At 36.3% G+C, this 14860-nt stretch overlaps 1 pseudogene across 1 annotated transcript; it reads right to left on the bottom strand.

Annotated features, from left to right (window-relative positions):
• Nucleotides 1-12200: 12200 nt before the first annotated feature.
• Nucleotides 12201-12754, bottom strand: LOC309867553 (large ribosomal subunit protein uL22 pseudogene; annotated as a pseudogene). The gene has a single exon. The product of its transcript is annotated as a large ribosomal subunit protein uL22 pseudogene (transcript).
• Between the last annotated feature and the right edge of the window lie 2106 nt (nt 12755-14860).

Below are 14860 nucleotides of genomic sequence, written 5' to 3'. Positions count from 1 at the left end.
TTTAGACAAACATGAGGTTCTGACATAACTTTTTGGGTTTTGGGGGGGATTTTTATTTGCCTTAATTTTTGTTTGTTAAGAAAAGAAACATGACTTTACTAGATCTTCATGATTTTTAAACCTCTTAATCATACTATTTCTTGAAGCCTTTTGCTGAACTATATCCTGCAGTAACAGAAAAAGGAATTTGGACATACATTTTCTGAGTACTATAGATCTAAAACTCTATATTTGCTTGCATGCATAACAGTTTTCTGGATATTGAATATTGGGTTTTAAATTATAGTTCCCAGAATTTTTTATTCTACTATACAAAGTTCCTGATAAGATAGATGTCTGAGGCCAGTATTATTTTTGCTTTTTTTAAAATATATTTTTTAAAAGATTTTATTTATTTATCGGGGGGGGAGGAGAGCGAGCACAGGCAGACAGAATGGCAGGCAGAGGCAGAGGGAGAAGCAGGCTCCCTGCTGAGCAAGGAGCCCGATGTGGGACTCGATCCCAGGATGCCTGGATCATGACCTGAGCCGAAGGCAGCCGCTTAACCAACTGAGCCACCCAGGCGTCCCTATTTTTGCTTTTTTGAGGGTGACTTTTTCTTTTTTTCTGAAAGTTCTAGGAGTTTCTCCTGGTGTTTCATGTTCTGAAATCTCTTCAGTCTGAATCAAGGCATAATTCTTTTATTCTTCACCTACTTGGAACTTGGAGTGTCTTTTAGTCTGGAAATAACTATCTTCAGTTTGCGGAAGCTTTCTTCTATCATGTCTTTATTCTTTTTATGTCTTTATTCTTTTAATTTTAATAAAAGCTATACATTTACATGATTAAAAAAATTAAATAGTTCTACAAGTCTTAAAATGAAGCTGACAGTTTCCTTTCTATTCCCCTGGAAGCCACTACTTTCAATGCTTTTAGCTTTCTGGTATTTGCTTCTATATTTCTAAATAGCACACTTAAACTGCTATTTATTGATTTGTTTGTTTTAAAAATATTTACTTCAGGCAATGGACAATAAGGGTTTAGCTCTCTTCCTTCACTTCCATACCCTTAAGTATATATTTTTTCCTTCCTATTCTTCTGAAAGAATGATGTCATAATTCTTGGACAAATTAATATTTATAATTTGTATTTTTATGGCTGTAACCCTATAGTACATTAAAATTTTCTTTCCCTTCTTTTGCATTCTTTGGTTTTCATTTCAATGTTTTCTTTTGTTCGCTTAGTTTTTAATGTACCTGTCACAAATCCATCCTCAAACTCTTCAACGGAGAGAAAATCTCCTTTCTTTCAGGAAGAAAACATAAGCAATTGAAAAAAATTTGAGATATGGCATGTCTGAAAATGTTTGATAGTCATTCTATCCTAACAGCATGTTCAGAGTTTGACTGGGGCTATAGAATTCTAAGTTAGAAATTATTTTTAATAAGAATTTTGAAGTTTGTCCTCCATTATCATTTAGCTTTTAGCATTGCTAATGAGAAGTCTAATGCAGAGCTAATACTAAGCCTTTTGTATGTGACCTATTCTTTCCCTTTCAGAGCTTTAGTACCTTCTCTTTGTTCCCAGTGTTTTGAAACTTTCCACTGATGTGTTTTGTGTGACTCTGTTTTCACTTATTGTGCTGGGCACTTGGTGAACCACTCGGTCAAGAAATTCATTTCTTTTGTGTCCAGGGAATTTTCTTGAATTGTTTCTTTGGTAAATTGCTCCCCTCTCATATTCTCTCTTCTCTATTTTTTTTTAAAGATTTTATTTATTCATTTGACAGAGATCACAAGTAGGCAGAGAGACAGGCGGGGAGGTGGGGGGAAGCAGGCTCCCCACTGAGCAGAGAGCCCGATGCGGGGCTCGATCTCAGGACCCTGAGAGCATGACCTGAGCCAAAGGCAGAGGCTTAACCCACTGAGCCACCCAGGCACCCCACTCTTCTCTATTTTGAAAGTCATATTATTTAAGCTCTTCTACTTCCCGTCTAGTCTGATTTATTTTTTTAACTACTATTTTCCATTTCTTTGTTGTAATTGTTCTAATTATTGGGAGGTTTCCCCAGCCTTCTTTGTACGCTCTATTAACGTCTTCATTTTAGCTTTTTAATTTTTAAATTCCAAATCATTTTTGTTTTCTAAATATTCATTTATACAGCCACATTCCTTTATCAGCGTTACTGAAGCACAATAATATGTAATTGTCCACATTTAAAGTGTACATTGTGATTAATTTTGACAAATCGATATACCCATGAAACCATCACCGCAATCAATACTCATCACTTTGAAAAAGGTTGTCATGCCTTTTTGTAACCCTTTCCTACCTGCCCTTTGCACCGGCTCTTCCCATCCTCCAATATCCACTATTCTGCTCTCTGTCACTGTCGTTTAGTTTCCATCTTCTAGGACTTCATATACGTGGAATCATGCAGAATGTACTCTTTTCTGGTTTGGATCTTTTTAGTTAGCATTATGACTTTGAGATCACGCATGTTCTATGTTTCCATAGATCATTCTTAATTTCTCTGTGTGTTCCATTGTATACTGCTTATGCTCCAATTTATTTATCCATTTTCCTGTTGATAGATATTGGTTTGTTTCTACTTTGAGGTTAGTACAGATAAAGCTGCCATGACCATTCATGTACTAGACTCGATGTGGACATATGCTTTCATTTCTCTTGGGTAAATATCTAAGAGTAGAATGGCTATACCATATGGTAGGTGAGGGTGTTTAACTTTTTCAGGAATTGCCAGTATTCGTAATCTATTACTGTGTAACCAATTACCCCCGAAAACATTCAGGTTTAAAACAGCACAATGTATTATCTCAGAATGTTTGTGGGTCAGGAATGCAAGCATAGTTTAGCTGAGTGCAGCCAAGGTGTTAGCTAGCACTGAGGTTTCATCTAAAGATTCATTGAGCTTTGATCAGCTTTCAAACTCACTCATATGGTTGTTGGAAGGATTTAGTTTCTTGAGGATGGCTGGATTTAGGATCTCAATTCTTTGTTGGCTGGAGACCTCCTTTAGTTCCTTGCCCAATAGGCCTCTTTGATATGATGACTTGCCAGCAGAGGAGAGAGTCTGTTAACAAAATGGAACTCACAATCTTTTATAACCTAGTCCTGGAAGTGACACCCCTTCCATGCTACTGTATTACATTGGGTAAGAGAGGGAATTACACAAAGCCAGACAGCTAGGAAGTGGGGATCATTTGGAGTCCTGTCAAAATCATGCCAAACAGATTTTAAAAGTGGTTGTATCATTTTACACTCCTGAAAGAAGCATATGAGGTTTCTAGTTACTCCAATGTTCATAGCAGCAATGGCCACAGTTGCCAAACTGTGGAAAGAACCAAGATGCCTTTCAAAGGACGAATGGATAAGGAGGATGTGGTTCATATACACTATGGAGTATTATGCCTCCATCAGAAAGGATGAATACACAACTTTTGTATCAACATGGATGGGACTGGAAGAGATTATGCTGAGTGAAAAAGTCAAGCAGGGAGAGTCAATTATCATAGGGTTTCACTTACTTGTGGAGCATAAGGAATAACACGGAGGACATGGGGAGATGGAGAGGTGAAGGGAGTTGGGGGAAATCAGAGGGGGAGACGAAGCATGAGAGACTGCGGACTCAGAGAAACAAACTGAGGGTTTTGAAGGGGAGGGGAGCGGGGGATTAGGTGAGCCTGGGGCACTGGGTGTGGTGTGTAAACAATGAATTCTGGAACACTGAAAAGAAATACAATAAAATAAAATGAAAAAAAAAATTCTAGTTACTCCTTCCTCACCAACATTTTGAATCATCAGACTTTCTAATTTTAACTATTCTAAAAGGTGTATATTGGTATCTAATAGGGATTTTAACATACCTTTCGCTACTGAACATCTTTTCTATTTGCTTATTTTCTATCATATATATATGTATTTCCTTTATACATATATCTATTTATATATATGTATTTCATATCTATACATACATACACATATATATATATATATTTCCTTTTTTCTGGTGAAATGTCTTCTTAAATTTTTTGACCCATTTAAATAATATTGTTTGTTTATTATCACATTTTGAGACTGCTTTATGTGTTCTGGATACAAGTCTTTATCAGATACGGACTTCCAAATATTTTCTCCAAGTCTGTGGTTTATCTGTTTGTTCCCTTAACATCTTTCAAAGAGAAAGAAGAAGTTTCCAGCTTTAATGCAATAAAACTGGTCAGTTTTTTCTTACATGGATTGTGCTTTTGATACCTTATCTGAGAAATCTTTACATGACTCAATTTCACAAAAATTTTTTCCTATGTTTTCTTTATCTAGCTTTGTAGTTTTAGGTTTTTACATTAGGTCTATGATCAAATGTGAGCCAATGATCAAGGTTCTTTTCTTTTCTTTTTTGCATATGTATATTTAATTGTCCAATGACACTTGTTGAAAAGATATCCTTTTGGGGCACCTGGGTGGCTCAGTGGGTTAAAGCTTCTGCTTTCGGCTCAGGTCATGATCCCAGGGTCTTAGAATCGAGCCCTGCATCCGGCTCTCTGCTCAGCGGGGAGCCTGTTTCTTCGTCTCTCTCTCTCTCTCTGCCTGCTTCTCTGCCTACTTGTGATCTCTGTCTGTCAAATGAATGAATAAAATCTTGGAAAAAAAAAAAGAAAAGATATACTTTTCCCCTTGAATTATCTTGGCAATCTTTTCAAAAATCAATTGCCCCTGTATGTGTGAGTCTATATCTGGACTCTGGACTCTTCTCTATTGATCTGTCTTTATACCAACACTACACTACTTGATCACTGTAGATGTGTCATGAGTCTTAAAATCAGGTAGTGTTCTTCTGTTCAAAGATGTTTTGGTTCTTCTGGGTCCTCTTCATTTCTATATACATTTTAGAAATACCTCATCAATATACACAAAACAATCTTCTGAGATTTATGTTGTGATTGTGTTAAATCTATGTATAAATTTTGGAGAGATTTTCATCTTACTAATATTGAATCTTCTGATCCAAGGACAAGGCATATCTCTCCCCTTGTTTCAATCTTCCTTAATTTCTCTCAGCATTATTTTCTTGTCTTCAGTATAAAGGTTTTGCCCAGCTTTTCTCAAACTTATTACTAAATAGTTTATATTCTTGATGCTGTTTTAAATGGTATTGTTTTTGGATTTTCTATTTCTAATTATTCATTGCTAGTATATGAAAACACATTTAATTTTTTTGTATGTTGATCTTATATCCTACAATTTTGTATAATTACTTCTTGGTTCTAGTAGCTTTTTTGTAGACTCATGAATATTTTTTGTAGACTTGTGTAGACTCATGCAGATGATTACGTCCACAAAGGAAGACAGTACCCCCTCACCTCAACTCCCAATCTGGATACCTTTTATCTTTTTCTTGCCTTATTAAATGAGCTAGAACTTCCAGGGCAGGGTCGACTAGAAGTAGTAAAGGCAGACATACTGAATTGCTCCTAGCCTTAGAGGGAAAGCATCTGGGTTTGTTTTTTTTTTAATTTAAAAGATTATTTTATTAGAAGCACAAAGTAATAATCATCAAAGAAACTTTGTGGGGAGCCTGAGTGGCTCAGTTGGTTAAGCATCTGACTTGATTTCAGCTCAGATCATGATCTCAGGGTCGTGAGATAGAGCCACACATCTACCTCCAGGTTGGGTGTGAAGCCTGCTTAAGATTCTCTCCCTTAAAAAAAAAAAAAAAAAAAAAAAGATTCTCTCCCTTTCCTCTGTTCCCTTCCCCCACTTGTACATTCTCTCTCTCTCTCTAAAAAAAAAGTACAGCAAAGCAAAGCAACTTTATGAGGATGAGTCAAAGTCTTCTAACAAAACACAACATACTGAAACAATACTGTGCCTGCTTTCCTTTTTTTTTCAATCGACTTTAGTTTCAGGGCAATGTTAGGTTTACAGGAAAAATGAGTAGAAAGTACACAGTTCACCTATACCTCCTATGCCAACACATATATAGCCTTGTCCACAATCAACACCCTGCACCATAATGGCACATTTGTTACTGCCTTTTTACTGTCCCCATTGTTTTTTTTTTTTTTCCCCAGAATGTTGTATATTTGGAATCATATGGTAAGTACCTTCTTCAGATTGGCTTCTTTCACTTAGTAATATGTATTTAAGTTTCCTCTATGTCTTTTTCAGCCCTTTGTTCTTCTCTTCAAAGATGTTTTTGGGTATTTTGGGTAATCTTCATTTCTACATAAATCTTAGAAATAGCTCATCAATATCTACAAAACAATCTTTTGGGATTTTACTTCAGGACCCATTGGTTGCTCCCATGTCTTGAATTATGAATAAAGCTGTTATAGATCCATGTACAAGTTCTGTGTGGACATAATTTTTCAACTCATTTGAGTAAATAAATACCAAGGAGTGCAATTGCTAGATTATATGATAAGTACATGTTTAATTTTGTAAGATACTCCCAAAATGTCTTCCAAAGTGGCTGTACTATTTTGCATTTTCACCAGGAGTGAATGAGAGTTCTTATTACCTCACATCTTTGCCAGAATTTGATGTTGTCAATGTTTTGAATTTGGATGCTAATAGGTTTGTTGTTTTAAGCACCGAGATTTAATTATTGAGATTTCACCATTAAGTTTGAAGTTAGCTATAGATTTTTCATAGATGCCCTTTATGAGATTGAGGAAATTCTCTTCTATTTCTAGTTTATTGAGAGTTTTTATGAGGAATGGATGTTGGATTCTGTTACATCCTTTTTTTTTTTTTTTTTGCATAAATTGAGATGGTCATGTGATTTCTCTTTTTAGTTTGCTAACGTGATGAATTACACTGATTGATTTTCAAATGTTAAACATTGCATTCCTGGGATAAACACTATTTGGCAATGATGCAGTACTTCAAATTTTTTGTTAGACTGAGTTAGCTGAATTTTGTTAAGTTTTTTTTTTTAATTAAAACTTTATCTTTTCAGTGTTGTTAAGTATTTTTGCATCAGTTTTCATAAAGGATATTTGTCCAGGGGCACCTGGGTGGCTCAGTAGGTTAAAACCTCTGCCTTCAGCTCAGGTCATGGTTTTGGGGTCCCGGGATCGAGCCCCGTATCGGGCTCTCTACTTGGCAGGGAGCCTGCTTCCCCGTCTCTCTCTGCCTGCCTCTCTGGCTACTTGTGATCTCTCTCTCTCTTTCTCTGTCAAATAAATAAATAAAATCTTTTTAAAAAAAGGATATTTGTCTGTATTTTTATTTTCTTGTAACATCTTTCCTGGTTTTGGTATCAGGGTGGTGCTGGTCTCATAAAAAAATTGGAAAATGTTTACTCCTCTTCAATTTTCTGGGAGAGTTTGTGTAGAACTGGTATTATTTCTTCCTTAAATGCGTGGCAGAATATACCAGTGAAGCCATCTGGGCCTGCAGTCATCTTTTTGGGAAAGTTTCTACTTACAAATGAAATTTTTTTAATAGGTCTATTCATATTCAGATTATGTATTTATGAGTCAGATGATCTGTTTCAGAGTCAGATTATTTCTTTTAAAATTTTGTATTGTGATAAAATATTCATAACGTACACTTTACCATTTTAAACATTTAAGAGTATAATTAAATGGTATTAAGCACATTCACAATGTTCTCTAACCATCATCACAATCTATGTCTATCTATGCATCTGTCTTTTTTATCATGCCAAACAGAAACTCTATACCTATTAAGCAGTAAATCAACCTTCCCCCATCCCCCTGCTCCTGCCAGTCCCTGGTAATCTCTATTCTTCTCTATGAATTTGCCTATTCCAGGTACCTCATGCAAGTGGAATTATACAATATTTGCCCTTTTATATTTGGCTTACTCATTTAGCATAAAATACTCAAAGTTCATCCACATTGTAGCATGTATCAGAATTTTACTGCTTATTACAGTGATTTATTTCTCTTTGACAGGATTTTGATAGCTTATGTTTTGCAAAGGATTTGTCTCCTTCATTTAAATTTTTGAATTGATTAACATAAAGTTGTTAATAATGTTTCTTAATTTTCTTTTAATATCTGTAAAGTCTATAGTGATGTCACCTCTCTCATTCTTAATATTGGGAATTCTTCTCCCCATTTTTTCTCCTGATACCCTTGGCAAGAGATTCTCTGTTTCACTGACTCTATAAAAACCAACCAACCAAACAAACAAACAAAACAAAACTTTTGCTTTTGTTGATTTTTTTTGTTTTTCTATTCTCTATTTTGATTTAATTAAACTCTTACCTTTATTGTTTCTTTTCTTCTGCTTTGAGTTCAATTTGTTCTTCTTTCTCTTACTTCTTATGGTATAAACAGAAATAATTTATTTGAGACTTTTTCTCTAATGCAAGCAATTGGTACTAAAAATTTCCCTATACATATTGCTTTCATTGTATCTCATAAACGTTGATGGGTTGCATTTTCATTTTGATTCAGTTCTCTTTGGATTTCTTCTTTGATATGGGTTATTTTTAAAGGCATTATTTAATTCCCAATATCTGGGTATATTCCAGCCATCTTTGCATTACTGACTTTTTATTTAATTCCAATGTAGTCAGAGAACATACTTTGTTTGACTTAAACCTAGAGATTTTTTTATTACCAAGAATATAGCCTATATTAGCAAACTTTTGCAATGCAAAATAATGTGTATTCTTTCGTTAGGTGCAATTAGATCATGCTGGCTAAATGTCTTGTGCAAGTCTTTTATATCTTTGCTGATTTCCCATTCTACAAATTATGGAGAGTAAGATGCTGAAATATCTAACTATACTTTGGATTTGACCAGTACTTCTTACAGTTCTATCCACTCTTGTTTTATATATTTTGAAGCTCTGTTGTGATATGCATTAAGATTTCTCTTTAAGATTTTTCTCATTAAGATTTTCTCTTTATTTCTGATTTTAATGTTTATGTTTGTTTTATATACTCTTCATAACTTGCCTCCTTTATTATTATGAAATTATCCTCTTTATCTCTGATAATATTTTTTGCTCTGAAATTTAATTTATCTGATAGCCACTCCTGATTTCTTTGGATTGGCATTAGAATAATATGCCTTTTGTCTGTTTTTCACCTTTTATGCCTTCTTCCAACTTTTATTTTTAACTCATTCCTGTCTGTACTTTAATGGGTTTCTTATAGGAAGAATATGATTTCTTTGTGGTTTTTTAAATCCATTTTGACTGTCTCTGCCTTTTGATTGGGGGTGTTTATGCCATTTACATTTAGTATGATTATTGATAAAACATATCAAAACCCAAACAGGGTTTCGATATATCATCTTGTTATTTGTTTTCTATTTGTTTCATCTTTCCTTTGTTCTTATTTTCCTCCTCTTTTGGATTGAGTATTTTTTTAAAGATTTTGTTTATTCATTTGATAGAGATCACAAGCAGTCAGAGAGGCAGACAGAGAGAGAGGGGGAAGCAGACTCTCTGCTGAGCAGAGAGCCTGTGGACTGAGTATTTTTAATATTTAATTTTATCTCCTTTCTTGGCTTATTAGCTATAAATCTTTGTTTTCTTATTTTAGTGATTGCTTAAGGGTTTATTGTATACATCTTTAATGTACCATTGTTTAACTTAAAGTCATATTATGCCCTTTTATGGATAGCATAATAAATTTATAATAGTATAATTCCATTCTCCCTCTCCTGAACTTTGTGCCATTGTTCTCCTACCTGATATATATATTATAAACTTTATCAACTATAGTTGCCATTTCCATATTTAAAAATTAAATAATATTTTTAAAACCAAAAATAAGTCAAATTTATTCACATATGTATCATTTATGATGCTCTTTCTTTCTTCTCTTTTTTAAGATTTTATTTATTTGACAGACAGAGATCACAAGTAGGCAGAGAGGCAGGCAGAGGGAGAGGGGGGAAGCAGGCTCCCTGCCGAGCAGAGAGCCCAATGTGGGCTCAATCCCAGGACCCTGGGATCATAACCTGAGCCAAAGGCAGAGGCTTAACCCACTGAGCCATCTAGGTACCCCGATGCTCTTTATTTCTTTATGCAAGTTTAGTTTCACAATTAGGACCATGCTCTTTCTCTATCTATGACTTAAAACTCTTATAGTGTGTCTGTTGGTGATAAATTATTTCTGCTTTAAGATATCCAAAAAGTCCTCACTTTGCTTTTGTCTTTGAAGTATATTTTCATTAAGTATAGGATTCTAGTTTGACAGTTTTTTTTTTCTTTCAGTACTTAAATATGTTGCTCTACTGTCCTCTGACTTGCTTTGTTTCCAAAAAGAGGCTGCTAACACTTTCATCAAAATGCAATGTTTTTTTTTTTTTTCTGGATGCTCTTAAGATTTTCTCTTTATTTCTGATTTTAAGCAATTTGATTATGATGTGACTTTGTGTGATTTTCTTTATGTTTCTGGGATTTAGTGACTTCCTTAGACCTGTGTACTTAAAATTTTCTTTTTTTTTTTAAGATTTTATTTATTTATTTGACAGAGACACAGTGAGAGAGGGAACACAAACAGAGGAAGTGGGAGAGGGAGAAGTGGGCTTCCTGCAGAGCAGGGAGCCAGATGTAAGACTCGATCTCAGGACCCTGGGATCATGGCCTGAGCCAAAGGCAGACATTTAATGATTGAGCCACCCAGGCACCCCTGGATTTATAATTTTCATCAACTTTGAGAAATTAGGGCCATTATTTCTTAAAATATTTTTTCTGTCTCTTACTCCCACTTCACCCTGCTCTCAACACCTTCTCAAGTAAGGATTATATATATAATAATTGTTCCATGGTTCACTGATGCTACATTCAGGGTTTTATTTATTTATTCATTTGGATCATTTTTTGTTATGTTTTCAAGCTCTTCTTCTTTTTCAGTGTCTAATATGCGGCATTTCTCATCTTTTGAATTTTGACTTTTATTTAATGTCTCTGATATCACTACATAGCATGTTACATCTTTCCTCTACCTCCGTGAACATAATGGAATATGTCTACAATAACTGTCGTCTACTTTTATCATCATGGTCATTTCTGGGTTTGTGTATGTTGATTTTTCTCTTCATTATGGGTTATATTTTCTTGCATGTTTGATAAGTTTTTAGATGATTCCAGACATTGTGAATTTTATCTTATTAGGTAATGAATGTTGTCCTACTTATATAAATATTCTTAAACTTTGTTCTTCTGTGCAGTTAAGTTACTTGGGAACAGTTTGATATTTTTGAGGTTTTAAAATATATTTTGCTAGGCCCCACCACAGCAAACTTTGCTCCACTACTAAGGCCAATACCTTTTTGAGTACTCTACCCAATTTCCCATAAATCATAAGATTTTCTACTCTGGCTGGTGACGGTATGAACTATTCCCAGCCCTGAGTAAGTTTCATAGTTACTTTTTCTGTCCTTTTGGGGTAGTTCTTTTCTAGCCTCATGTAATTTCCTCACATGCATCCACTTATCAGTACTCACGTGAAGATCTCTGGAGGTCTTTAAAGATCTCCAAGCTCTCTACCTCTTGCAGTTCTCTCTTCTTCAATATCTGCCCAGTGAACTCAAGCTGCTTTGACCTTGCCAAGCTTGCAGCCCAGTCTCCCCAACTCAGAGAGGCCACCAGGCCCAACCTGAGTTCCTCCTCCCTGTGCAAACTCTCTCCAGGCAGTACTCTGGGCCGACCTGAAGGCTCACTTCTTTTGTTGCCCCTCTCTCAGTTATCATTCTCAATGTTGTCTGATGTTTAATGTCTGAAGGTCAGTTTCATATTTTTTTTTTCATATTTTCAATTGCTTCAAGAGGGTGGACAAATCATGTTCCTATTACACAATCATCAGCCTAAACAGACATACAGTAATCTTGCTTGATGGATAAATTTATTTCTGAGATTTCAGTTCTTTTTTTAACTTTTCTTCTGCTTGTTGCATTTTTTTCTTTTTCAGGTTTCATTTTTCTTTCTGTTTCTGCTTGTCTTCTTTCCTGCTATAGGCTTTCCTTGCTTGCTTGCAATAATATTTTGCACATGTGAGGGAGGCCCTAAGAATCTGACCTACTGGGCTTGCCAAATACTGGGATTCACAGTGGGTGATCTGGTTGAGCTATTTTATTGGGGAAGCCCCAGTTGTCAATATCTGGAGATCTTATCTCTTTTCCTGCTCTGAGTCCCCCAAGGGGGAAAAATATTCATTCTCCTAAATTTTTAAAACATTTTTATTTACATTTATTCTGTGCAGAATTTACTCCCAGGCCATAAGTTTTCATTTCTTCAGTTTCTTCTGGGATATCTTTTTCTTCTGTACAACCTCCTCTTCTGGTATAGGAACAATCTGCTCTTTTTCAGTAAGGATCATCTCAGTATGGCAGGGGGAGCTCATGTATGGGTTAATCTGACCGTGAGCCCTGTAAATTCTACACCGCATCTTGGGGGCTTTCTTCACCTGAATGTGCTCAATGACCAAAGAATCGACATCTAAATCCTTAAGTTCAGCATTACTCTATGCATTTTTAAGCATGTGCAGTAAAAATTCAGCACTCTTTTTGGGTCACCGACCCTGTGTCCAGCCCCACTGTTTGGCTTGGACACACCTACCATCTCCACCATTGTAGTGATGGAATGGCACACACTGTTTCTGCAAAGTGACGTCTTTCAGATACTTGGTGGCTTTTCAGATATGCATACCCTTTATGCCTGGGCAGTTTCACATGTGTTCTTAAAGTGAACACAAACATTTGAACCTCTTTATTTGCATGATTTTGTAGGGTTTTCTGGGTCAAGCAAATAGCGAACCATTTTCAGAGGTCACCCCAGGCCACTGAGATGAAGAGCTCTCCTGCATTTTTTGTATCTAGGTTACCAGTGTTTTTGGAGCAGAGGCAAGTAAGGGAACTGAGAAGTCTCAGCCTTTGGTATGTAGACTCTGTCCTAACCTCTCCTTTTTAGTTTTGGAACTTTACCTTCTTGGTGGCTGGTGTTCCTGAGTCTAGAGTTTCCATGATTTAGCTTCTCATAGTAGTAGGCTCTGACCTGCTGAGAAGGGAGGGTGCTGGTAATTTGATGATGGTAACAGGGTGAGGGAGGGGATCCTGGGAAGTCTGTCTACTTCTTGTTTAGATTTTCAACCATTCTTGCTCATTTGAACCTCTCTCAATCCCTTCATTGAGAGTTAACTTAATGCTTACAACTCCTGAACCCTCTTCAGTTTCTGGATTTTCCCAGAGCTATTGTAGGTTCCACATTTCTCTGGTCTATTAACATTTACCACTATCCCACTGCCCCCCAGTGTCTGATTATGTGGAGGGAAAAATCACCTCTAAATTTCTCTGAGGATACTAACTAGATTTGTCAAGGTGTCTCTGGTTCCTGGGTTGTCATTTTTTTCTAGGGAGCCAGATATTCCTTTCAGTCTTCTTGGTCTTTTTCTTTCAAATGGCCAGCTTTCCCATGGGCCTAGTTATCCTTGGTCTTCTGTTCATATTTTAGGATGAAGGACATTCTGTTTTCCCTCCCTTCTCCTATGGTCCTCTGCCCTGTTTCTTATATTCCACATATAAGTGAAACCATGATAATTGTCTTTCTCTAATTGACTTATTTCCCTCAGTATAATACCCTCCAGTTCCAACCACGTTGATGTAAATGGTAAATATTCATCCTTTCAGATGACTAATATTCCACCGTATGTATATAATATACACCATATATACCATAAGATATACCATGTCTTCTTCATCCATTCATCTGTCGATGGGCATCCCAGCCCTTTCCACACTTTGGCTACTGTGGACATTACTGCTATGAACATTGGGGTGCAGGTGCCCCTTGGGGTCATTACATTTGTGTCTTTTGGATAAATAATTAGTAATGCAATTGTTGCGTCATAGGGTAGCTCTATTTTTCACGTCTTGAGGAATCTCCATACTGTTTTCCAGAGTGGCTGCACCAGCTTGCATTCTCATTCTCACCACAGTGTCAGAGGGCTCCCCTTTCTACACATCCTTGCCAACATTTGTTGTTTCCTGTCTTGTTAATTTTAGCCATTTTGACTGATATAAGGTAGTATCTCATTGTGATTTTGATTTGTAGTTCCCTGATACCAAGGGATGTGGAGAATTTTTTCATGTGTCTGTTAACAGGCCATACTCTTGAGTTAAGGAAAGGCCTGAGTAGAGGCAACCTATGTGGAGAGGGCCTTGCAAATCAGTAGACTTTGCTTCAGGGTTCACAAATAGCATTTTGGTGCTCTTGGGACCATCTCTGGATATTAGAATAGGAAGCATCAATACCTATGTTAAGCACCATGGATCTCCTTGGCCAAATGTCTTTAGGAAGAGCCTTCTGCTTGGTTTGTCAGTTTGCCTAGGGATAAACATCTGATTATCAGTGTCTCCCTGTGAAATGGGGAGGGGCCTGGGGAAGGGACTGATTGACACAACTGTTTTGTTAACAAACTTTTCATTAAACATCCTCTTTGATTTCTTTTTTCACTTTCAGCTGTGATCATACAGCCTCTCCATATTCTGTTGGGAGCGTTAGCCACCGTATGAGCCTACCACCATGTCGCTGTGCACTCATACTTGGCTCTGTCCTATTGGTTATCTGTGCCCTCTGCTCTCTATCTCCCTGTATCCATTTTAATGTCTTGTGTACCTATAACCCCTTCTTTAACCCCCCCTTCCTGTTTTGGGAGATTATTGCATTTTGTATCTCTTTATTGGGATTTGGAAGAAAAAAGAAAAATCCATGTGTAAAATCCACCATCTTAAATCAGAAGTCTGTTTTCCCCTAGTTTTATAAGCCCTTAAGCTTCCACAGAATAAACACATAATTGGTTTTCCTTAACCCAGGAAAACATCTAAGTTGGAGTAAATGAACCTTCCAAATTCTTGAGCCAACCAGTGC

The sequence above is a fragment of the Mustela nivalis genome (genome assembly GCF_964662115.1).
Source record: "Mustela nivalis genome assembly, chromosome: 6".
Classification (NCBI taxonomy): Eukaryota; Metazoa; Chordata; class Mammalia; order Carnivora; family Mustelidae; genus Mustela; species Mustela nivalis.
This window is presented reverse-complemented; position numbering and strand designations above follow the sequence as displayed.